Genomic DNA, 12,450 nt, shown 5'->3' on the forward strand with positions numbered 1-12,450 from the left:
TGACCCTTTCACACTTAGCAAGATTTACTTGCAGGGTCCACTCCTTTTTTCTGGTTCTTCAGAGACCAGACAACACTTTATTTAACAAACAAAAACCTATACAAAATACTGCAATTCTGTTTCTCTACTTGTTCTTCAACAGCAGTGCACTACATGTCAATCTTGCTCGGGTCTGGATTCAGAGGGAGTTACTCGGAGTACGGAGTAGAATGGAAGAACTCAGGGTGGGACTACCTCCTCGACAGCTAGAAGAAAGAAGTTATTGACTTCAAAGCGAACCCACGACTCTGAAGACTAGTACTCAGCTATGTGAAATGGAGAGGGTGCGTTGATTTGGGAAATGTTGCTGAGTGTGTGTTGCACTGATGGTAAAAGTGAAACTCTGAGTCCTCTTGCATTTTGCTCTGCCTCTGAGTCTTCTTGGTTCACTCCTCATAAACCTTAACTTCCTTCTGTCCTTCTCCTTGACTCTACAATACAGTTTTTGTGTTGCAATTCACAGACCTTCTTGTCTCCTACATTAATGAAAGGTGAAAGCTAAGCTCAACACTCCGACTTACCTACCAGACATGTCAAGACAGGCATCTGAGGGTGATTGACATTCCTGAGGAGAATGCGGATGCACCACCCAATTTTGCAATGCAGTGAAGTTGTGATGCCTTACATGTTATTTCTTCATTAAGATTCAGGTAAGAGACTATGGAGTGAAGTGAACTAGTTACGTTAGTTAGTAGGCAACTAACTACTACTGCAGATAAGTAATTGTTTATCTAGGTTGTTGTAGGCAATATAGCTCATGGCAGTATCCCCCAAAGGCCAAGATAGTTACAGAGGTATATAACTAACTATAACTAACTGGTAAAAGCTTTTATAAGCAGATTTTTAAAAAACAGCTTGCGTAAAAGGCAGCAGTGCAAAGTAAAAGTTAAACACAAAAATCTACCTGCGGCATAAATTGTAATGTAATATAATTGCCCCCTTTATTTATTTTACAAAACAACATCCTCTCCACCTTCAACAGGCCTACCTTTCTCCCCAAACAAATGGACTTATCCCCATTTCACAACCAAAGTCCATGAAAATGTCCATCTTCCTACCGTCTCCACCCACAAAAAGTTCTTCCAATCAAAACCCAAAATTTTAAAATGGTCTAAAAGATGGTGTGTTCCATTTAGGTCTCGAGTTGGTCCAGGCTCTGCTCTTTTCTGCTGAGTCGCTCTCCATATGTTTCAGCTGTTTCAGGACACACCACACCAATGTCCTGTCAGAGCAGAAGTGGGCGGCAGCAGTTCCATTCAGGTCCCCTGACAGGTGGTGGCGGCAGCGGTTGAATGGCCAGGAAGCTGGAGGCTATGGAAGACTAAATGCACTGGGGCCCAGCTCAGAGGCAGCTATTTCCACTACTTCATCCACCAGGGCCACAGCTGCTGATATTCCTGCTGGATAAGGTCCAGCCTCTGCTGCCGCAGGTGGGCTGCTATCTCCTGCCTCGTGGGTGGTAAGGGTGGACCAGCAGGAGTAGCTATATTGAGAAAAAGAAAAAGAAGAGAGACAAATTGTAAATAATGCTCTGTGCAAACAATTATTTAACATTAGTGGGTAGCCCAGTAGCAGTACATTGCTGGTCCCCTAGGGCCACTGGAATTTGATGTGATTATGATTAGGAGAGTCGCAAAACCAATTTTATATTTTACCCACACATGTATAGCATTAAAAAGCACTGATCACGTGTCAGAAAAGTATTAAGACAGAATAACACAGGATTAATAAAACTATAATTTGATTTTTTTTCTTTTAAAGGTTTCTCTAGTAACTAAACACACAATTTGAGTGGAAAATAAAAATAAATTACCTCTCATTAATGAGTAATGCATCATGCAATATGGAGTGCAAGTTGTGTTATGTTGCTGCTAATGGAGGCTTGCTAGCCAGCGTGTTGGTTATTTTGCCACAGTCTGGGGCAGCTGTAGTTGAGAATTATCTATCTTTAATTCCATTTGACCTGCTCTTCTCCAAATACCATTCACTTTCTACCCTGATTCAAAAGAGGCAGACGAATGAAGGATACTATGTGACATGCCTCATGTATAAAATATGGATATTATCCTATCTGTCGTAAGTAGACGTTGGGGAACGGGCTATATAGATAGTATTTGGCACGTTCATTACAGAGTATCTCATGCAGCAAACTTGAAATCAAATCAGGCACTTAGTCTCACTTTACTCACTGGCTATGCCCACTATACTCACTGGCTATGCCCACTACTGCAAATAATTTCTAAAAAATTTGTTCGCTGGGCAGTAAGAAACGGAGACTTGACTTACTCTACTACAGGGTAAAATAGAGGGATTAAGCAGTTAGGTATAGCTCTTGATAAAGAATAGAGCTGTAGCGTATTCAGTCATTGTAGTTGATAACATTCGTAAGAAAAAATCTGAACAGGTGTAAAATAAATCTGTTATGCAAAACCATGAAATATTTTTTCGAATCACTTCACATGGCCATAAAATGTGGCACATGCCAAAAATTGATTTTTCAATTTTTTGGGGCGGCTGGGATGAAAGAGCATAGGAAAGAATAAAGGAGTGAAGTACTAAGAGGTGGCTGAGTGGCCGAAGGGAATTACACCTTGTGTGTTCGGTTTTCAATGCATTGAAAACTTTGTAAATGCTGCATTAACTGAAGTACACACATATTACACAGCTAACACTGCAGTCACAAATTGAGCCATACTGTACTTTACTCATAAGTGGTGAAATGCCATAGGCAGGGAAGGGGGTGATGAATGATGATGGGTCAGATACAAATCTGCCTCGCTTAACAAATACAGTGAGTCAAGGAAGTAGAACAAAAATTTCAAAAAATACCCTCTACTTTAAACTATAGCTTTGATAACCTTAAAACGAAGTAAGAAAAGTAGGCGAGAAGCAAGACCCTCTACAGAAGAGCTCTATGGCTTATTCATCTAAGCAATCCATTTATTCATTCATCTTTTCATTCTTCTATACTCACCCATAGCCACCATGATTTAAGCTTTCCTTTCTATCATCCAGTCTTTCACCAAAATTTGCAATACGTTATCCATCCATTCGGTATCCACCCTTTCTTTCAATTAAGCCTGGGTGGAGTTTGCAGAGTTTTGCTCCACAGAACTCCATGAAGTGCTAGAAAAACTCTGCTGCGCTCCGCTGAGTTTCTCCACCTGCGGAGTCTGTTAAGTCGCACTACTGGCACTAATTTTCAGTTCCGGGAGATTGTCCTGTGCTTTAAAATCAGCATGAACGGCTCTAGGCATCACGTCAATGGACGCTGCTGCTTTCTGCCAGAATGTCTACTCGAGCGGCAGCTTCCTTAATGTGACTGGCAGATTCCTCAACACGAGTGGTCATGACCTGCCCGTGATGAGAAATCATGCCGGGAGGAGGTCCAGAGCGTGATTTCTTTCTCGCGAGCACATGCCAACTTAACGATGGCAAGCTGCTCGAGAAAAAGAACTCCACTCTGCATCACTTCACAGAGTTCTTGGGAACTCCACCCTCCGCATGGAACACTGAGTGGTCAAAACTCTGCAAACTCCACCGATGGAGAAGAATTCTTCACCCACCCCTACTTTCAACCATCCTTTCGTCCATCCATAGATTAATGGTACAGTTAATCTGTAGAAAATTATTATGACAGGCAAACACAAACATATTGTATTTATCTAGAACAGATTGAATATAGTACTAGTAGCGAGTCTACCAACTATATTTGAGTTGGCCATAGTAATCCTAAAATACCTATTCCACCTTTCCTTACAAAAACTACACTTGGAACGTATACATTGCAATAAATGATCTTTGATTCTATTCTAATTTCTCAATCCCATTCATGGACCAACTCAGTCTCCTGTTTCTTCTATGCATAGATGAATACTACTCATCACTGTGAAATGGCTAGGGACTGTATGAGCTACATAAAGAAGGTCACAGAGAATGCTAACTCACTGATGTCATTGATTCACTATGGTGACAGGAGAACAGAAGAGTCTGCAATGACTTCTTAATTAATCAGCCAAAGTGCACGCTAATGAGTAAAATAAGGTAGCGCTGAGCACCTGACTACCTGAAACTGCCACACATAGTAATAATATTCTTAACATAAACTAAACATAACTTACCTCTGAGTGTGAGCAGTATGCTATTCAGATTTTTTTTTAGCACTGTAGAACACAAACACAACAAATAATTAATATTCACCATGCACTGATATCTCGACGCCGAGCAGGTCAAGCTGGTCCAGCTCCCTGTCGAGAATATCTGCCCTGCGATGTGTGAGCTGCTTTACAGTACACTGAACCTGGCTGGACTGCTGCACATACTGGCACACCCTCCTCCAGTGCAGCCGACTCTCCCACAGGAGCTATCCACTGCTAGGCCTGCAGCCTACTGCCAGCATGAAAGGGAGGTGGCGCTGCATGAAAAAACTAGTGCTGCCACCTCCACCTAACTAAAGATAGCCAGAGGCTGCACAGCTTGGTGGTGCTGCCATCCACAGGATAGGCAGTGTCTTGCATTTCGTGGGGTCTGGCATCGCTGCTCCCCTGTTATCCCTACTCTGACATGGCACTGGGTGTCGGAAAAAGAAAAACAGGGGAAGGAACGAAAGAAGGTAAGAAGGAAGGAAATACAAAGGAAGTAAAAGAAAATGAAAAAGTACAAAAAGATGCCAAAAACACACAAAGAAATCGAAAAAAATGAAAAATACATGGACACAAAAACACACACTAATATAATAAATAAAAATTAGGGGTAAATTAATTAGGAAGGTGGAGGATTTTTTTTAAACCTTTATTTTCATCATTTTTAAAATGAAAAAACATTACAAGGGTATAACGGCATGTGTTCCATACAAGGTAATAATGAATCATATCATGGCAAATCATAGCAGTTAGCAGTAAAACAATCCCCATGCATTGGCAGTAGGACAGAAAGGCATACGCATATGTTGCAACCCACATACTCAGAAACGGCAGAGGCTAAGATATGAAGTATGAGCATAACATGTTTACAATGGAGGCATAGCATATGAATTGGGACAAAGTGGCAAACAGAGGTAAACCATGGACAAATATAACCCAGAGCAGTGCAGCAGTAGGATGAAGAATAGAAGACATTTTGTACTATTAATGTGCTCATTTCACCGGACCTACATCATCAGTGCTTCACACATCATTACATATAGAGTCTCCATCGCTCGCTCCCTGAGAGATAAGGTATGTGGTCAGCGGTCCCCAAATGTCTTTCTGTCTGCAGGAGGGCGGCTGTGTTTCAGCATATAGTGCATTCTGCGCCTGGCAGTATATGGTATAACTTTATTGCATGATTAATTAAAATCTTCGCAAACACGTAAAACATTAATTCACAAGATACGGCTTCTCCTTTAAAAGGTGTTGAAAAATTACAAATATTTTGTAGTTCATTAAAATTGCAAAGGAGTAAAGATGTGTAGGTAAAATAGTGCCTGGCAGTATATGACATCAGTAAGCCAGTCTTTGAATTTCGAGGCTCTACCCTGTCCCCAACGACATTCCACTCTTCTCTTCGCCAGTAGGAGGGTGGTAGATTGAAAGGATTAACAGGAAATTAAAAAATAGGCCCAGCACCATCAGCATAAGAGAAAACAATTGCAGGGTCTATGTAAACAGCTGGTGCCGTTGACACGTGCTGCCAATGCATGGACACTATACTATCCGTGTTATGTTTGATGTGGAAACACAATGTGAACGGACACACCTGGCTACTCTGCACGTTCACAGAACTCTGCATTGTGCCAGAGTGCCGTGCCCACTTCTGGGAGTCCCCTGTAGTGCGACTCTGTGAATTCTGCCCAGGCTTAGGTCTAAGACATGTTTCTTGGCCTTGTAAATTTTGCTGAAAATATAGAGTTTGCAACACGGGCAAATGAGACAATAGACATAGAATTCAATGCTGCTTGTGTAGGTTTTGGTGATGGTGTGTTCTCTAGAGGAGGTGGGAATTTTGGTGCGGGAGCAGTTGGAACTGCTACTACAGGCCTTACACTTCATGCAGTAGAAAAACCCTCCTTTACTGCCTCTGTGGTTATTCCTTGTGTGCTCAGTAACCAGCTTTTTTTTTAAGTCCTCATTTGCCTTGCCCTCCTCTCTAGTAACCCTCAACCACCTGGCGTGTCCCAGACCGATATGCTCGAGATTTGTGTGGATCAACTCGATGACACGATTTATGAAGATTGGTAGGAGGTGGAAACATGAGAGATACAGGGAGCAGATAGGGTCGGGCCTGCACTTACTCCATCTTGGTGTTTGTTAACCTGTAGGACTGAAAGTGTATCGAGGGACCCTGGTCCTTGGAGTACAATAGGCATAATCATAGGACGGGGAAAAAAAAAAAAAAACAACCCCGGACATTATTTCCACTGGATTAACAGGTCCCAAAAAGCCAAATTACGTTTACTGCATGTTCTAGCCAAGTCCACCTTAGATGTTTCATACATGGAGGTCAGCCAGCTTCAATGTGATGGGGCTGTATTTTCCACCCATACCTTGCAAATTTGTCTCCTGGCCAAAAGTACTGCATAGAACAAAAAAGATCTAGCTTGGCCGATGGTACCAGCATCCAGGCCGAAAATAATTAATGGTAGAGTGATAGACAGAGAAGTATTTAAGATGGAATCCAAGGTACTTTTCACTTCCTCCCAGAACCGGGCGATATAGGGGCAGTCCTTGAACATGTGAACATCCGAGGCCACAATATAATTGCACTTGTTGCATTTCTTGTCTGGAAGGAATTTAGAAGTCTCAGGGGTGATAGATAGGCGCGGTGTACCGTACACAAATGATTGCGCCTCAGCCATGCGGGTTTCACAGCCTTGTAGAGGAGGGTAAAAGATCTTAACCACATCTCTTCACACTGATCACCAGTCTCTTCAGCCCACAGCTCGTCGGGAAGAGTAAACTCCCCGTCCACCTCCTCCACTAGGCCACCTCCTTACCACCCCCTTGTCGTTCCACCAGTTGCTGCTCCATATTGCTTACCTTCCCCAATGAATTCCCCTTCCGACACAGTGCCCTGGCCCAGCTGTCTAGTTGTATATATTTGAATTTAGAGAAATCAGGACTAAGCAGTACCCGTAACTCCTCCCATGTCCTCAAAGAACCTGCAGCCAACAGCTCTCCCCACTTTGTTATACCTCCTTCCTTCACCGGGATCGAGAGTCTATCTTTTAAAAAGACTGGGAGACCCGGGGAATCCCACACTGGGGCAAAGTTCGAAAAATAAGGTAGACCTAGTGTTTTCCTGTTTTGTACCCAGGCTTCTGCCAGGGATTGGAGAATCTTTAATTTGACTTTAAAAAAAAAGAAATTTGGGCCCCGAATTTAAACAGGTTACCCTCGCTTGGCAATGCTCCTCCGACCAGCATGGCTTTAAACATTGTCCCAGAAGATGTACTCGATGGAGTTTTTAAGAGCATTCTAGAAGGTGACAGCTGAAAAGCCCATGCATAGTACCACAGATCGGGCAAGGCCAGACCCCCTTCTCCCTCCTCCTCCTCAATTTCTTCCATGCCATTCTGGATGACTTACATTTCCAAATGAAAAAGTTTATCTCTCTCTGGCACTTATCTAGGGTTTTAAGATCAAAGGACAGAGGGATAGTGTTGAAAATGAATGTGAATTTGGGGAGAATAGACATTTTTATCAAACTCACCCTACCGAATATATTAAGCGAAAGATTAGCCCAAGATTTTAATAGCTTCCTACTTTCCTTATAAACTCTCTCTAAATTAACTTGGGCGATATCCCCGATTTCCTGGGTCACTCGCATTCCTAGATAGCGCATGGAGTTGGTCACCTCCAGATGTAGATTGGGTATGTTCCATGCCATGATGTCAGTTTTACTAGCATTTATCTCATATCCTGATATGCGACCAAATTCCTCCACCCTCTTAATAACCACAGGGAATGCTCCGATGTTAGGATAAGGATATCATCTGCGTACAGCGCTACCCGCCTCTCCCCTTCCCGCTCAGTAACCAAATTATGGCTCAGATTTTCTGAAGGTGATTTGTGGAGTGTTGAGTAGATATTTGGCTAGTGTTTCATCAGTTTTGAGTATGTGCCAGTTCTTGTTAAAAGCCTTCTTGACGTTGTGTGCCTGGTTGATATATGTGGTGATGAATATCACTTAGACAGGATTCTCCTCTTTCGGATGGTTGCTGGGGTGCAATAAATGTGTCCGAGGGACCAGATCAACCCTGGTGTAGCCTGGGCACTCACTCTCAGGCTATACCCTCTCTCGGGACATTCATTTAAGTCAGTGGTTGGAGCTTGTGGGTACCTGAGTCTCCAGCATTATGTAAGCCCTCGATCACTCCCCATGTGAAACCCTTGCTCTCTGAATGTAACTCACTTAGTATGACTCATGCCTGCCTGTAAGCATAAACAATGAGCATTACTTAAGAACAAAATCCTCCCACCCTGCCACCCATTATGGTGAGCTCAAAACTACCCACCCCTCAACTTGCAGAGCACCTGTTGCCCTTGAAAACATGGTAGTGCTCAGCCAACCAGGCGAAGTCACTGACATATCTTGCCTGCAACATATTGTACGGTTGCCTTTGTCCCCGCTCAGGGCATATCATACAGTCATTAATAAAGTTCGAAGAAGCCAGCCACCTCCTTCCCTCTTTCCCTCCAGGTCAATTTGCAACTGCATATAGGCATCTCTATCAGGCCCCAAGCATCCTCAATGTTGCCTCATTCGATCTCCACCCGACATTTGGTTGTTTGGCACCTAACTTCTCAGCTGCTGCCTCAGCCAGTACCAGCAGTGTCTGCAAATTTCTGTTCATGTGGGAAGCCAGGCCCGAGCCCTCCAACCACCCCAGGCATCCTCAGGGGCCGTGAAGTGTCCGATTTTACCCTTTACAATAACACATAACTGGGCTGGAAAGATCATCATATATTTCACTTTTCTAGCACAGAGAGCCTTCATCACCTCCATGAAGTTATGCCTTTGCTGCTGAACTATGAGCGTAAAATCTGGCTAGATAATGACTGTAGTGATAACCTTGAGGATAACATCATGGTCCCTATAGTTGAATATTTAAGCAATGATTGTTCTTGGGGGTGCACCTGGTCTGGTCAGAGGCACAGGCACCCAATGGGCTCTCTCAACAGGGGTGTTGAAATGAGGGTGCCGGAGAGAGTGGAGGGCCCTCTCCATATCTTCCAGCTTGGCTTGTATCAGAGCATTTTCTTTTTCCTGGAGGCCAGCCTTTGGTTCACGGAGGGAGGCTGCAGGGATTGCATACTTGTCAATTTTATTCTGTTGGGTCGCCTGCCCTCCTAGCTACCCACCAAGTTGAGGCCAAGAGCTGGGCTATATCTTCATTATAGTATGACCTGCAGGCTGAGCATGAAGGAGCTCTAATCACCACTACCTGCTGGGGGCAGGGAAAAGAAGCCCACCCCTGTATATGTGGCCTAAGGTATTCATGCATCAATTGGCACCCTGATGCAGGTTCGTGGCCTGGTCAATCCTATGGGCGTGGAAGAGGTTCCAGCGAGTACTCATGGCAGGTCAAATGGTCAGGCACCCAGTCTTGTAGCACAACCCAGCGTATTCCCCTCACTTCGACTGGGGTCACGCTGAGCGGCGTGACTCATCTGCTGGCCGTAATGGTAGGGGCCTCCCATTAAGGTGTTACAGCCCGCTCCGCCAGCGCTGGACTTGGGCTTCTGACCATGTGCCTGGGCCTAGTCAGCTCGCCTGCCTTAACCGATTTTTCAAGTTGCCTCAGGCTGGGCGGCTGTCAGACAGCACTCAGATTTATATGTGAGCTGCTTCTGGGGGGAATGTAGTCTTGGTGTACTCCATACTGTGCTTCACCGAGCTCTGCCAATGGTAGAGTGGGGCTTCACCCCACGTGTCTGGGCCTAGTCAGCTCCCTCACCTGGCCTACATCTTCGAGCTACCCCAGTCGGGCGGCTGTCAGGCAGCACTCGGATGAATATGGGGGCTTCATCCAGGAGGAATATAGTCTTGGTGCGCAGTGCATGCCTTGCAGTCCTCGGCAATCTCTCTTTGCACTTTCCCCCCGCCTTCCGTTACATCTGGCCTAGGCCCTAAGAGCCCCCCCCCCGGGACTCAGCTTGTCTCTGCATCCAGGATGGTGTCGCAATGGAGCCTGGCAATGCCAGCAGCAGTACCCAGCGTCGATTGGCAGGGGCAAAACCATATGTTAGTCAGATAGGCAATTAGATTACAGCATAATTCAGTCAATCAATCAGGGAATTGTAAGCGTGGTACACACCTGTGAGGGTCTCAAGGCACTGGGGGGGGGTATGCCGCTCCATTCAGCTGAAGAGCCAGGTCTAGAGGGTCTTCCTGAAGGTGTTCAGGGAGGGGGCGCGTCTGATGTCTGCCGGCAGCTCATTCCAGGTCTTGGCTGCAATGTGGGAGAACGATCTTCTACCTGATCTGGCTCTGTAGATCCACTGGGTTTCAGCCAGTGCAAGGTTGGATGATCGCAGGTTTCTATTGGGTACGTGGAAGTTTATTCTGTAGTTGAGGTATTTGGGTCTGTTGTTGTGCAGGAACTTATAGGCGTTTGTGAGGATTTTGAAGGTGACACACTTCTTCCCGGGTGCCAGTGGAGTCGCTGCAGGAGTTGGCTTATGTGTTTCGTGCCGGGGGATGCCAAGGATGAGTCTAGCCACGTTGTTCTGTAATGTTTGCTGTTTGCAGAGTAGGCATTTGTTGAAGCCGGTATAGAGTGCATTGCCATAGTCGAGTTTGCTGGTGATGAGTGCGTGGGTGACTGTTTTCCTCGATTTGGGTAGGATCCATTTGAAAGTCTTTTGCAAGATGCAGAAGGTGTTAAAACAGCTGGAGGTGATGGCATTGACCTGTCAGTTCATGGTGAGTGATAAGTCGAGTATGATGCCGATGTTCTTGGCGTGGTCTGAAGGGGTAGGTGGTCTTCCGAGGGTAGTGGGCCTCCAGGTGTTGTCCCATGCTAAAGGGGTGGTTCTAAGGACTAGGACTTCTGTTTTCTCAGCATTGAGTTTTAGGCAGCTGTTGGTCATCCAGACTGCCACTTCTTGCATTCCTCTCTGGAAGTTGAGTTTTGCGGTGGTGGGGTCTTTGGTGAGGGCGAGGATGAGCTGGGTGTCGTCGGCGTAGGATACAATGTTAAGGCTGTGTTGTAAGACGATGTCTGTGAGGGAGGCTGTGTAGATTTTGAAGAGGGTCGCGCTCAGCGATGACCCCAGTGGTACTCCGCAGATGATTTCGGTGGGGGCGAGAGGAAGGACAGTAGTCTGATCCTTTTGCTTCTTCCGGTGAGGAACTAGCGAATCCAGTCTAGGGCAGTTCCTTGTATGCCGGCCTTGCATAATCCGGTGATTAGTGTGTGGTGAGAGACAGTGTCGAAGGCTGCAGACAAGTCAAGGAGGTTGAGGTCCACGGAGTGGCCCTGGTCCAGGAGGGTGCAGATGTCATCTGTGGCGGTGAGTAGGGCAGTCTCAGTGCTGTGGTTGGCACGGATCGAGGACGGTGTGTTCTTCGATGAATCGTGTCAGTTCCCTGTTGACAGTTTTTTCTGCCACTTTGGCTGCAAAGGGGAGAAGTGAGATAGGCTGGTAGTTTTTGAGGTCGGCTGGGCCTGACTTTGGCGCACTTCCAGTTGTCTCGGAATGAACCTGCTTCAAAGGTGGTGTTGATGGTGTGTTGCAGTTGGAGTGCGATGGTGAACGCAGCTCTGTGGTAGATATCTGGGTGGCAGGGGTCTGTGGGGGCCCCCAAGTGGATGCATTTCATGGCCGCAGAGGTGTCCATGGTCTTGATTGGTGTCCAGTTGGAGATGGTGGGCTGGCTGGTGACTTGGGGGGCAAGGGGCTGGCTGCGGTGTCTTGAGGGTGGTCTGTGAAGTTGTCGTAGAGTGTTCTGATGTTGAGGTGGAAGAAGGTTCTGAGCTTGTCGCAGAGGTCCTGGGACCGGGGTGATGTCTGTGGCTTTGCTGCGTGGGTTGGTGAATTCCTGGATGACGTTGAAGAGCTCCTTGGAGTTGGTGAGGATTTTGTTGTGGAGGAAATTCCTTTTGGTTGTTCTGATTTGGTTGTGGTAGTCCGTCAAGGTATTCTTGTAGGTGGAGTAGCTATCGGTAGTCTTGGTATTCCTCCAGTTCTTTTCCAGGCATCTGCAGGTGTGTCTGGCATCTTGGAGGTTGGTGGTAAACCAGACGTTTTTCTGGGGATTTGTTTGCTGGGGTTAGGTAGCCGGCTATCTCATCTGCACAGTTGGAGATCCATGGGTGGAGTTCTCTGGTTGCGGTGTTTTTGTCGGATGCTCAGGTGTGGTTGTCTTGGGAGAGGGTGGAGTTCAATTGCTCATTGATGATCTTGCTCCAGTTCCTTTGGGGTGGGC

The sequence above is a fragment of the Lissotriton vulgaris genome, chromosome 1_1 (genome assembly GCF_964263255.1).
Source record: "Lissotriton vulgaris chromosome 1_1, aLisVul1.2, whole genome shotgun sequence".
NCBI lineage: Eukaryota > Metazoa > Chordata > Amphibia > Caudata > Salamandridae > Lissotriton > Lissotriton vulgaris.